General features: G+C 37.1%; 1 long non-coding RNA gene across 22 annotated transcripts; it reads right to left on the minus strand.

Annotated features, from left to right (window-relative positions):
* Window positions 4,818-10,416, minus strand: LOC107625333. 22 transcript variants are annotated; one of them, XR_002357459.1, is made up of 12 exons: window positions 10,074-10,416; window positions 9,854-9,982; window positions 9,470-9,600; window positions 9,255-9,372; window positions 8,466-9,177; window positions 7,706-7,757; window positions 6,950-7,561; window positions 6,441-6,569; window positions 6,282-6,338; window positions 5,717-5,830; window positions 5,342-5,606; window positions 4,818-5,028 (listed from the first exon to the last, which is right to left on the minus strand). It is a non-coding gene; the product is annotated as an uncharacterized LOC107625333 (long non-coding RNA). The 22 variants fall into 22 exon arrangements; XR_002357465.1 differs by lacking the exon at window positions 9,255-9,372 and having other exon boundaries at window positions 8,466-8,578; window positions 8,983-9,177; window positions 10,074-10,415; XR_002357464.1 differs by lacking the exon at window positions 9,255-9,372 and having other exon boundaries at window positions 8,466-8,587; window positions 8,983-9,177; window positions 10,074-10,415.

The raw sequence follows: 12,987 nt of genomic DNA on the forward strand, positions 1-12,987 counted from the left end.
ACTTAGGAGGATGAACCCCCATTGCTCATCAAAGAACTGGATGACTTGACTAGGCAAAGATTACCTCTGAAGAGACAAGATCCTGGAAAGTTCTCAATACCTTGTACCATAGGCATCATGACCTTTGAAAAGGCTCTGTGTGACCTAGGGTCAAGCATAAACCTCATACCTCTCTCTGTAATGGAGAAACTAGGAATTTTTGAGATTCAAGCTGCAAGAATCTCATTAGAGATGGTAGAAAATTCAAGGAAATAAGCTTATGGACTTGTAGAGGATGTCTTGGTAAAGGTTGAGGACCATTACATCCCTGCTGATTTCATAATCCTAGAGACTGGGAAGTGTATGGATGAATCTATCATCCTTGGCAGACCCTTCCTAGCCACAGCAAAAGCTGTGATTGATGTTGACAGAGGAGAATTGGTCCTTCAAGTGAATAAGGACTCCCTTGTGTTTAAAGCTTAAGGATCTCCCTCTGTAATCATGGAGAAGAAGCATGAAAAGCTTCTTTCAATGCAGAGTTAAATAGAGCCCCCACATTCAAACTCTAAGTTTGGTGTTGGGAGGCCATGCTCTGAGTATCTGTGAGGCTCCATAAGAGCCCACTGTCAAGCTATTGACATTAAAGAAGCGCTTGTTGGGAGGCAACCCAATTTTTACTTATCTATGTTAAATTTCTATTTTCTATTGTTATTTTATGTTTTCTGTAGGTTGATGATCATGTGAAGTCACAAAAATAACTGAAAAAGCAAAAACAGAATGAAAAACAGTATTCAAAACAGAACACCCTGGAGGAGAAACTTACTGGCACCATTCTGGGCGTTTAAAGCCAGAAATGGGCACTAGACTGGCGTTTAATGCCGGAAAAGGGTAAGAAGCTGGCGTTAAACGCCAGAAATGAACAGCAACCTGGCATTTAACGTCATGATTGGCAGCAGAGGGCATTTTGCATGCCTAATTGGTGCAGGGATGAGAAATCTTTGACACCTCAGGATCTGTGGACCCCACAGGATCCCCACCAACCTCAACTCACTCTCTCTTTTCTTCACACCTTTTCATAATACTCTTCCCCAAATACCCTTCACCAATTAACTCAATACCTCTTCCCCAAAAACCCCTCACCTATCAAATCCTACCCTCTTCTCCATAAACCCTTCACTAATCCACATGCATCCATCATAAACCCTACCTACCTCACCTTTCAAATTCAAACCACTTTCCCTCCTAAACCCACCCTATATGGCCGAACCCTAACCCTCTCTCCACCCCTTTATAAACCCATCTTCACTCCTTCATTTTCACACAACATAAACACTACTTCTCCCCCTTGGCCGAAACACCAACCCACCTCCATCTCCTCCATTTCTTCTTCTTCTACTCTCTTCTTTCTTCTTTTACTCGAGGACGAGCAAATCTTCTAAGTTTGGTGTGGTAAAAGTATTGCTTTTTGTTTTTCCATAACCATTTATGGCACCAAAAGCCAGATAAACCTCTAGAAAGAGGAAAGGGAAGGCAAAAGCTTCAACTTCTGAGTCATGGGAGATGGAGAGATTCATCTCAAAGGTGCATCAAGACCACTTCTATGAAGTTGTGGCCAAAAAGAAGGTGATCCCCGAGGTCCCTTTCAAACTCAAAAAGGGTGAATATCCAGAGATCCGATATGAGATTCGAAGAAGAGGTTGGGAAGTTCTCACCAACCCCATTCAACAAATCGGAATCTTAATGGTTCAAGAGTTCTATGCCAATGCATGGATCACCAAGAACCATGATCAAAGTGTGAACCCGGACCCTAAGAATTGGCTTACAATAGTCCGAGGGAATACTTAGATTTCATTCTGAAAAATGTAAGGTTGGCATCAACTTGCCCATGATGCAAGGAGATGCACACCCCTACACTAGAAGGGTCAACTTTGATCAAAGGTTGGACCAAGTCCTCATAGACATTTTTGAAGAGGGCGCTCAATGGAAGAGAGATTCAAGAGGGAAGCCTGTTCAACTAAGAAGGCATGACCTCAAGCCCGTGGCTAGGGGATGGTTGGAGTTCATCCAACGCTCAATCATTCCCACCAGCAACCGATCTGAAGTTACTATAGACCGAGCTATCATGATTCATAGCATCATGATTAGAGAGGAAGTAGAAGTTCATGAGGTTATATCCCAAGAACTCTAAAAGGTGGCGGACAAGTCCTCTACTTTGGCAAGGTTAGCCTTCCCTCATCTCATTTGTCACCTTTGCAATTCAGCTGGAATTGACATAGAGGAAGACATCCTCATTAATGAGGACAAGCCTATCACTAAAAAAAGGATGGAGCAAACAAGAGATCCTACTCATGGACAAGAGCATGAGGAAATTCCTCATCATGAAATCCCTGAGATGCCTCAAGGGATGCATTTTCCTTCACAAAACTATTGGGAGCAAATCAACACCTCCCTATGAGAATTAAGTTCCAATATGGGACAACTAAGGATGGAGCACCAAGAGCATTCCATCCTCCTCCATGAAATTAGAGAAGACCAAAGAACCATGAGAGAGGAGCAACAAAGGCAAGGAAGAGACATTGAGGAGCTCAAGCACTCCATAAGATCTTCAAGAGGAAGAACAAGCCACCATCACTAAGGTGGACCCGTTCTTTAATTTCCTTGTTTTTTATTTTCTGTTTTTTGAATTTTTATGCTTTATGTTTATTTATGTTTGTGTCTTTATTACATGATCACTAGTGTCTAAGTGTCTATGCCTTAAAGCTATGAAAATGAGTCCATCACCTTTCTTAAATGAAAAATGTTTTTAATTGAAAAAGAAAAAGAAGTGCATGAATTTCGAATTTTAAAACAGTTCAGTTATTTTGATGTGGTGGCAATACTTTTGTCTTTTTGAATGAATGCTTGAACAGTGCATATTTTTTGAATTTGTTGTTCATGAATGTTAAAATTGTTGGCTCTTAAAAGAATGATGGAAAAGGAGAAATGTTATTTGATAATCTAAAAAATCATAAAATTGATTCTTAAAGCAAGAAAAAGTAGTGAAAAGCTTGCAGAAAAAAATATATATGCAAAAAAAAAAAGAGAAAGAAAAAGCAAGCAGAAAAAGTCAATAGCCCTTAAAACCAAAAGGCAAGGGTAAAATAAAAAGGATCCATGGCTTTGAGCATCAGTGGATAGGAGGGCCCACAGGAATAAAATCCTGGCCTAAGCGGCTAAACCAAGCTGTCCCTAACCATGTGCTTGTGGCGTGAAGGTGTCAAGTGAAAACTTGAGACTGAGCGGTTAAAGTCGTGGTCCAAAAGCAAAAAGAGTTTGCTTAAGAGCTCTGGACACCTCTAATTGGGGACTCTAGCAAAGCTGAGTCACAATCTGAAAAGGTTCACCTAGTTATGTGTCTGTGGCATTTATGTATCCGGTGGTAATACTGGAAAAAAATGCTTTGGGTCACGGCCAAGACTCATAAAGTAGCTGTGTTCAAGAATCAACATACTGAACTAGGAGAATCAATAACACCATCTGAATTCTGAGTTCTTATAGATGCCAATCATTCTGAACTTCAAGGGATAAAGTGAATGCTAAAACTGTTCAGAAGCAAAAAGCTAATAGCCCCGCTCAACTAATTAAAACTGATCTTCATAGATATTTTTGGAATTCATTGTATATTCTTTTCTTTTTATCCTACTTTGTTTTTGGTTGCTTGGGGACAAGCAACAATTTAAGTTTGGTGTTGTGATGAGCGGATAATTTATACGCTTTTTGGCATTGTTTTTAGTATGTTTTTAGTGTATTTTAGTTAGTTTTTATTATGTTTGTATTAGTTTTTAAATAAAAATCACATTTCTGGACTTTACTATGAGTTTGTGTGTTTTTTTGTGATTTTAGGTATTTTCTGGCTGAAATTGAGGGACCTGAGCAAAAATCTGATTAAGAGGCTGAAAAAGGACTGTAGATGCTGTTGGATTCTGACTTCCCTGCACTTGAAGTGGATTTTCTGGAGCTACAGAAGCCTAATTAGCGCGCTCTCAATTGCGTTGGAAAGTAGACATCCTGGGCTTTCCAGAAATTTATAATAGTCTATACTTTGCCCAATATTTGATGGCCCAAACTGGCGTTCCAAGTCAGCATAGAAATTCTGGCGTCAAAACGCCAGAACTGGCATAAAAGCTAGAGTTACACTACAAAAAATTCTGGTTAAAACAGCGATTTTTTTGGGTATTTACGGCAGTTTGAACCACCATTATTACCAAGAACGGCGGTTTTAAAAAACGACGTAATTCTGGGTGCCATTCTGGTTATTACGGCGATTTTCAGAAAATCGCCACAATTTCCAAGGTTAAAACGGCGGTTTTTAGATAGGTTAAAATGGCGGTTCAAACCGCCGTTATTTCCAAATAAAACAGCGGTTTTTGACTGATTAAAACGGCGGTTGAAACCGCCATTATTTCCAAATAAAAGGGTGGTTTTTGGTTGGTTAAAACGGCAGTTCAAACCGCTGTAATTTCTAGGGTAAAAGTGGCGTTTTTGATTGATTAAAATGGCATTTTTAAACCGCCATTTTGACCCTAACAAAGTGGCGTTTTGTTGGTTAAAACGGTATTTTTGAGCTGCCATTTTTACCTTAATAGTGATATTTTTATTGGTTAAAACGACATTTAAAACCGCCGTTTTTACCAGGTTAAAATGGCGTTTCATGTTGTTTAAAATGGCAGTTACAAACCGCCCTTTTTACCGGATAAAAGTGACATTTTTTATCTTTTAAAAATACCATTTTTACTGTTGTTTCTATCATGCTAAACAAATAATTTTTTTATTAAAATTCCACAATAACAAAATCATAATTCATAGACAAAATATTATTTAACTCAGTATTAAACATAATATATACTTTTTTAGTATTGCAAATCAAAAGTAATAATTCCTATACAAAATATCAAACTAAGAAATATTATTAGTTCTATTACATTGGGAGTTTTCCTAGAGATGCTCAAAAAGTTTGCAACAGACCCTTCCAACATTTTCATTGTTCATGTCCGTGTGAATAAATATTATCTGCAAAAGAAAATTAAACGTTAGAAATAAATAGTTGCTCAAATAAATAGCAAACTACTAGCATTTTGAAGAAGAGAAAACTAAACCAGCAGTCTTACAAGAAATATGCTATTTGATAAGAACTCATTATTAATTAGGAGTAGCTATCTTTTTAACCTCTTTGGCTCCATCTTATTTGTGTGTACCTATCCTTCTCTTAGCTTTCTCAAATAAGGCAATGTAGTTCACAAATGTCTATAATCAGCATTAAGAGACACTCATGGGAGAAAATGGCAAGTAAGGGAAGCAAAATTGGACAGATTCGAAAACTCACGGGGTGGTTTCCTGTCTGCCTCCTTGAGAATCGGTGCTGTAAAAAATTCCAGCAGGCTTTCCTGCTAGTGCCTGTGTACACCATAGGCCTCCAGTTGCATCCAAGAATGCCTTAAACTGAGCAGCCATGAGTCCAAATCTCGTTGGAAATCCAAGCAATAAACCAGCAACCTCAGGTAGCTCATTGGGTGTAATAATCGGCACATCACTCTTTGGAGGTGCTCCCATCTTCCCAAGTACCTCTTCAGGCAGTGTTTCACAGGTACCTGCATGTGTTAAAAATATTATAACTGCAGCATGCAAATTACCAAAAAATTATCAGAACAATGAGTTCTAAAGAAAAGATTTATAACAAGATATATTTTTCAATACAAACCTGCTAGAATTTTGCTTCTACTCCTTCCACGGAAGCAGCCCCCTTTTTAATCTCTCGTACTCGTAGCAAAATCGGTTCCAGGATTGGCGTTGTACCATGCTTCCGCACGTTCATCTATGTCAAGAAAACAAATTTAACAAGGAAAATAAAGTTAGAACCCAAATTCCTAATTCAAGAGTTATAATAGGTCGGATTTCTGCAGAGAACAACGTAAGCAAAAGAATTAGGTCGAATTTTTCCAACTGTAATCATCCTATTAAAGAGGAGAGGAAAGAGGAAAGTGGCAATAAGTATAGGATAAGGAGAGTTAAGGGTAGTTTTGTAAAATCAATCTAGTTTATTAAAAAATCAAGATGTTTCCAATTTTCTTAATTTCTATGCTTAAATGCCTAACTAATTTTGGACAGGTAGTAAAATATTAAGCAACTTAAGTCACATGCATGCATGTTGAAACAGTTCCTGGAATGTTTGTAGGAACTAATTTCCAAATAGTTTTTAACCACAAATCATGTTTATATAAACTCACTAATAAGCAAGATTAATTTTGCAAAATCACAACTCTTACCCCTTCATTTGCAGGTGCCTGAGCAAAGCTAGCCTTGAGGAAATTGCTCCACTTGTCCTGCAAACCAAAATATATTTTCAGTGCAATTTAGTGACAACAAAATTGAGCCATGTACTTTGCTGACTAGCCTTAACAGGACCAGACCTCAAAACTGCTTACCTTAAGATCGACAGAGGTACGATACGAGTGTGATGAAAAGGAGAGCCGTTTGATCTCAGACTACCTCCCTGCACTACACCGTGATACACCGTCATGATTCAATGTTCATTGCTTCTTAAAAAGCTAACTCTGCAATTTTAATCAGACATTAGCAGCGTATATGAGGGGTAACTACCAATCTTAGTATTGTTCTTTTTAGAATTCTTCAAGTCCTTTCTGTTCAGGATGTTAATTTGCTTAATATTTTGAATTACACACTCAAGTGAACATGTTGCTTCCACTATCATGATGTTGCTAACTAATTAGCTATAAGTTTAGAAATTATAAGGTTATTTAATGCATACATGAACAAAATATAGGGAATTAGTATACAAAAGCAAGATGAAGTTTTAATATAAGGTGGTCTCGTGCAATTATACAGAAGACAGGCTCAAGTAACTTGCAAAAATCATAGTTACTAAGTACTACATTAATGGTTTAATAACTTATGCGACAGAAAACACTATAACCTGGTCAAGAACAGGGCCACAGAGAGATCCATAATCATCAATTCTGGTATGGTAAAAGGAGCTGTAAAATGTGAGTCTTGTTCTTGGTGCAACTGCTTTGAACTTGAAGCTCACTGTTCTGAAGTTTCCCTTCCCTTCAGATTTGAAGGGAACTTTGACCCTTTCCTATTAACAATTTTGTAGATCAGAAGAGTCTTGGACATTAGCCTTATGATTTTTTAACATGATATAGATAGCCGAATTAGTTACCTGCAAAATGAAGCATTGTATAACACAAGCAATGGTTTAGCTTGGCTGTTACTTGTTTGGAAAACTAAATTGTCTCATCGTATAATTTAAAATGGATAATATAACCATTTTCATGGTTGAAAAATTTATTAACAAAAATGATCCAAATACTAATTTATTAACAAAATTGTATACGTGATACATTATTGGTTGTGCAGAAGTTTGAAAGCTTCCTAAAGTTGCAATTTAAATTTGTTGCGTCAATCGGAATTAATAAGACAAAAAATGACCAATTCTAAACAAACAAAGCATAAGACAAAGAAAAGTAACCTTCAAGACAGCTACCACATGAAGTCAATGGCTAAACTTGCTGACACAGTTAAGCTGAAACGAGCATGCATATATCAAAGAAAAGAAGCAGAAACGAGCATGCATGAGTATGGAGAGCAGAGCAGCACACATCACATATAACAAACAAACAAAATCAGAGAGGGAGAGCCAACTGTATATGAAGGATAATTCCCTCACCTCTAACCTCTCACCCAATCCCTCCACTCCACGTGTCTCTCCAATGTATATCCTGAATTTCAAAGATCATCAACTGCCAAATTAAATTTATCTCCAATTTCCCCAGAAGTTATGTCCAAATACCAAAGCATATAACACCATTATTATAATAAAGGCTATGCATTACTTATGAGTACGTGGACTTGGAATTAGATTTGGATATGGATATAACTCTCATTGCTTTTCCTCAAGACCAAATATAAATTAATAAATTAAAAAAAAAAGAGACCACTTTTGCTTGTATCCTTTTTCTTATGTCACAAAGCGCAAAGCATAAACATGAATGAACTTATGAAATAAAAGCTACAAAGAGTTGACAAGTAATAGAATGTTAGAAATTTACTGGGAAAAGTACATTTTCTTCTATTTATAAAGTATGTGAAATATTTTATCAAAAACCTCAATAGAAACGATAATATATATAAATAGAAAACAAATACTTTTATTGAAAAAAGTAAAAAACAAAGACTTTTGAACTTTTGACTACATAAATGAAAACTTTTAAAAATATTTCTTTTTTTTTAAATGTCTTCAATTCTTTACAACACTTATTAGCAAAATGCTAACAATTTTTTTTAAATATTTCAAGAGTAAGTAATAAGTTAAATATTTCACAAAAATTTACAAAATCATATTCGAAGAAACACAAGGTGGTAGACAGGAAACTGAGTTTTTAGTGGCAAAAAGGAAAAAAGAAAAGCACTAGTCTTTGTGGACATACACAAGAGGGTGAGTAAGTTGTTAGTGACCATAATCTTGGTATTTTGTCACTGAAGCATCAAGAAGCTGAACACCGTAGTAGTTCCCAATATCTCCTTGCCTTGATTGTATTATCTTCAAAGACTAAATATCAACTTAGTAGATATTGATATTACAAGTGCATTTAGTGAAAAAGTCTATTTTCCTGCTATGCATTATTTATAAGCAATGGAAGTGATTTTCAAAAATCAAAATCAACTTCCTTACAAGCCACTCTACAACCTATTTCAAACCTCAACCAATTCATTCTTTAATTGCATCTATCGGAGGATTAATGTAGAAGAAGCTGTCAAAGAGCTATGCAGCAATTACTCAACCACTTTCTAATATTTCACCGTAAAGAAAAATACAAAAATAATAACTAAATTTTCCACGAAGCATTGGCATAGATAATGTCTAGAAATATGTCAAACAAATAATGACTGCAAAAATAAGATATAACAGCTGATCTTAGACAACCAATAGAGTATAAAACTTACCTTTAGAAGTTCATAGATATAATATCGAATATCATAATCTGACAGGGTGGGGTAGAGAACTTTAAAATCAGTGTTATTGACATATTCAAATATAAGGCTTGGGGTCTTTGATTGCTGGTCCCTAACAATGTCAAGTAGCTTTATAACATTGGGACCTCCACAAAGATTATGCAATATTTTGATCTCCCTCTTTAACTGCAACCAGAATAACAACTTATAAGATGTACAAACTTATATATACAACCAGAATATTGGAAAGGGTAAAATCTTACAGGTTTGAAATTAGAAATTTAATAACAAACTAAATAAACTACTGGACCAAAGTTGTCCATTGAAGCCCCGGCACAACATTCATTGCCATATGAGGATGGAATGAAGTGAAAAAGTATACTGAAAATGAAAACAGCAGTGTTGCTTTAAATTAAAAATAGCAGTCATATTAGTTAATACAAGCTGCAATAGGTGTAGGGATTGGAATTGGATTCACCTTTTTCTTCTTGACGAGTTTGAGGATCTTGATGATGCATTTTTCATTATCGGTGGGAGTGAACGCCCTCAAAGACCTCACTGTATTTCCCTCTTCCCACCTTCCTCACAACCTCGTAGTCATCTTGCTCCCTGCAACTCATGAACACAGTTTTTTAAACAGATATTAAATAAACAAAATAGGAAATAGGAAATGAAATAAAAGTATTAATAATAATAAATATGATTATTTTTACCCCCACTGGACGGTGAGACTATAAGCACATAGTGGAACAAATTCAGAACTGATAAAGCATGAAAGAATCAACTCAAGGAACTAAAACAAACTGTTAACTAAAAGCATTAAGTTTCAGGCACAAATAATCCAATAAAACAACAAAATTACCGCAACTCCATTCTCCGCAGCATCGGGCGCTTCATCATTGTCATCATTATGAATTGTTTCAACGATCCCTTCCTCAGAAACCCTAGCTCAGTAGTTGTAGTTGCCATTTCGTAAAATCTATCATGTATTCTGAAATTTTGGATCAATAATTCAAGAAATCAAAAGAATTAGAGTAAAATATTTTCAAGAGAACAGAGGAAAAGAGGAAGAAGAAGCTAACTCGCGAGCTTGTGGGAGGAGAATCTCTCATAGCACATTAGCTCGTTGGATGAGATTGCCGGCGTAGGAGAATGCCACCGGAGGAGATCATTGCAGTAAGAGATGCCGCTAGAGGAGACCATCACAGGAGGAGATTGTCGTTAGAGGAGAGGTCACCAGAGAAGATCACCGCTGAGGAAAAAGTCGCCGAATGAGGTCGTCGTTGGAGGAGATCGTCGCCGGAAGAGATCGGTAAGAGAAGGTCGTCGCCGGAGGAGATCGGTAAGAGAAGGTCGTCACAGAGAAGATCTCTCTGGCAGCGATTCAAACTTTGCGTTTCAACGAAAAATGAGAATTGGATTAGGGTTAGGCTATTTTATATAGAAGTGATAATGGCATTTTAAAACCGCCAAAATCAACAGAAACCGCCACCAAATACAATTCAATTATGACAACAATGAAAAACGTCATAATACCCAGGTATTACGGCCGTTTTACAAAACTGCCGTAATATTTATTCCATTTTATGTCTCTTTTTTTGTAGTGTTAAACGCCCAAACTGGCACAAAAGCTGGCGTTTAACTCCAAGAAAAGTCTTTACACGTAAAAGCTTCAATGCTCAGCCCAAGCACACACCAAGTGGGCCTGGAAGAAGATTTCTGCATTAATTACCTATTTCTGTAAACCCTAGGCTACTAGTTTTCTATAAATAGGACCTTTTGCTATTGTATTTTCATACTTTGATACACTTGATCATACTTTCATAGACCTTTTCACGTTTGGGGGCTGGCCTCACGGCAATCCCTAGACCCTGTACTTATGTATTTTCAACGGTGGAGTTTCTACACACCATAGATTAAGGTGTGGAGCTCTGCTGTTCTTCATGAATTAATACAATTACTATTGTTCTTCTATTCAATTCACGTCTACTTCTTCTCTAAGATATTCATTCGTTCTTCAACTTGATGAATGTGATGATCCGTGACACTCATCATCATTCTCACCTATGAACATGTGCCTGACAACCACCTCTGTTCTACTAGCAATGGCTTGAATGCGTATCTTTTGGGTTTCTAATCCAAGATTGGAATCTTCGTGGTATAGGCTAGAATTATTGGCGGTCATTCTTGAGATCCGAAAAGTCTAAAACTTGTCTGTGGTATTCCGAGTAGGATCTGGGAAGGGATGACTGTGACGAGCTTCAAACTCGCGATTGTTGGGCGTGTGACAGACGCAAAAGGATCAATAGATCCTATTCCAACATGATCGAGAACCGACAGATGATTAGCCGTGCGGTGACAGCGCATTTGGAACATTTTCATTGAGGGGACGGGAAGTAGCCATTGACAACGGTGATGCCCAACATAAAGCTTGCCATGGAAAGGAGTATGAATGGTTGGAAGAAGGCAATAGGAAAGCAGAGGTTCAGAAGGAACAAAGCATCTTCATACGTTTATCTGAAATTCCTAACAATGAATTACATAAGTATCTCTATCTTTATTCTATGCTTTATTCATCTTTTAATTATCAATCCTCCATAACCATTTGAATCTGCCTGACTGAGATTTACAAGATGACCATAGCTTACTTCAAGTCGAGAATCTCTGTGGGATCGACCCTTACTCACGTAAGATATTACTTGGACGACCCAGTGCACTTGCTGGTTAGTTGTGCGGAATTGTGACAAAGTGTGATTCACGTTTGAGAGCTCCAAGTATTTGGCACCATTGTTGATGATCACAATTTCGTGCACCAATTTTTCAATCATATCTTCTCAATCATATTCTCTCAACCACATCTTTTTTCAAATAATTTTCAATCATATCTTTTTGATTACTGATTTTAAAATCTTCTTCAAAATTACCTAACCACTTTCTCACTTATAATTTTCGAAAAACCATCAACCACTTTTTCAAAAATTCTTTTTAATTATTTTAAAATTTTTTTTAGTTTTATTTAAAAATTTGTTTTCGAAAATTTTTCCCCTCATCACCTTCTTCTATTTAAGGACTAACACTCCTCCTCAATTAGCAATTCGGACTCTCTCTCCTTCTTCATATGTTTGAATTCTTATCTACCTACCTCATCCCCCTATTCTTGTTTTCCTCTGACACCTCAAAGAATCTCTATACTGTGACATAGAGGATTCCATACTTTTTTGTTCTCTTCTCTTTCTTATGAGCAGGAACAAGGACAAAGGCATTCTTGTTGAAGCTAATCCCGAACCTGAAAGGACCTTGAAGAGGAAGCTAAGAGAAGCTAAAGCACAACTCTCTGGAGAGGATCTAACAAAAATTTTCGAAAAAGAAGAAGTCATGGCAGCCGAAAATAACAACAATGCCAACAATAGAAGGAAGATGCTTGGTGACTTTATTGCACCCTCTTCTGACTTCTGTGGAAGGATCATCTCAATTCCTGCAATTGGAGCATCTATAACTATTTGGTTGAAACCAGAATAACCGTCCAAGAGGCAATAATATTCATGTCCTGCAAGTTTTTCTAGCATCTGGTCCATAAAAGATAGGGAGAAGTGATCCTTCCTGGTAGCTTCATTAAGCTTCCTATAATCTATGCAGATGCGCCAGCCAGTCACTGTTCTTGTTGGAATCAGCTCATTCTTCTCATATGGAACAACAGTGACCCCTCCTTTCTTAGGGACTACTTGCACTGGGCTTACCCAAGGGCTGTCTGAGATTGGGTAGATCACCGCAGCTTGCCACAATTTCAACACCACTTTTTGGACTACTTCATTCATTATTGGGTTTAGCCTTCTTTGTTGTTGTCTTGAGGGTTTAGCATCTTCCTCAAGTAGGATTTTGTGCATGCACATTGAAGGACTAATTCCTTTCAAATCTGCAAGTGTCCATCCTATAGCATCCTTGTGTTGCTTCAGCACATGGATAAGCTCCTCTTCTTATCCTTCACTCAAGCTTGAA

The sequence above is a fragment of the Arachis ipaensis genome, chromosome B02, assembly GCF_000816755.2.
Source record: "Arachis ipaensis cultivar K30076 chromosome B02, Araip1.1, whole genome shotgun sequence".
Lineage (NCBI taxonomy): Eukaryota > Viridiplantae > Streptophyta > Magnoliopsida > Fabales > Fabaceae > Arachis > Arachis ipaensis.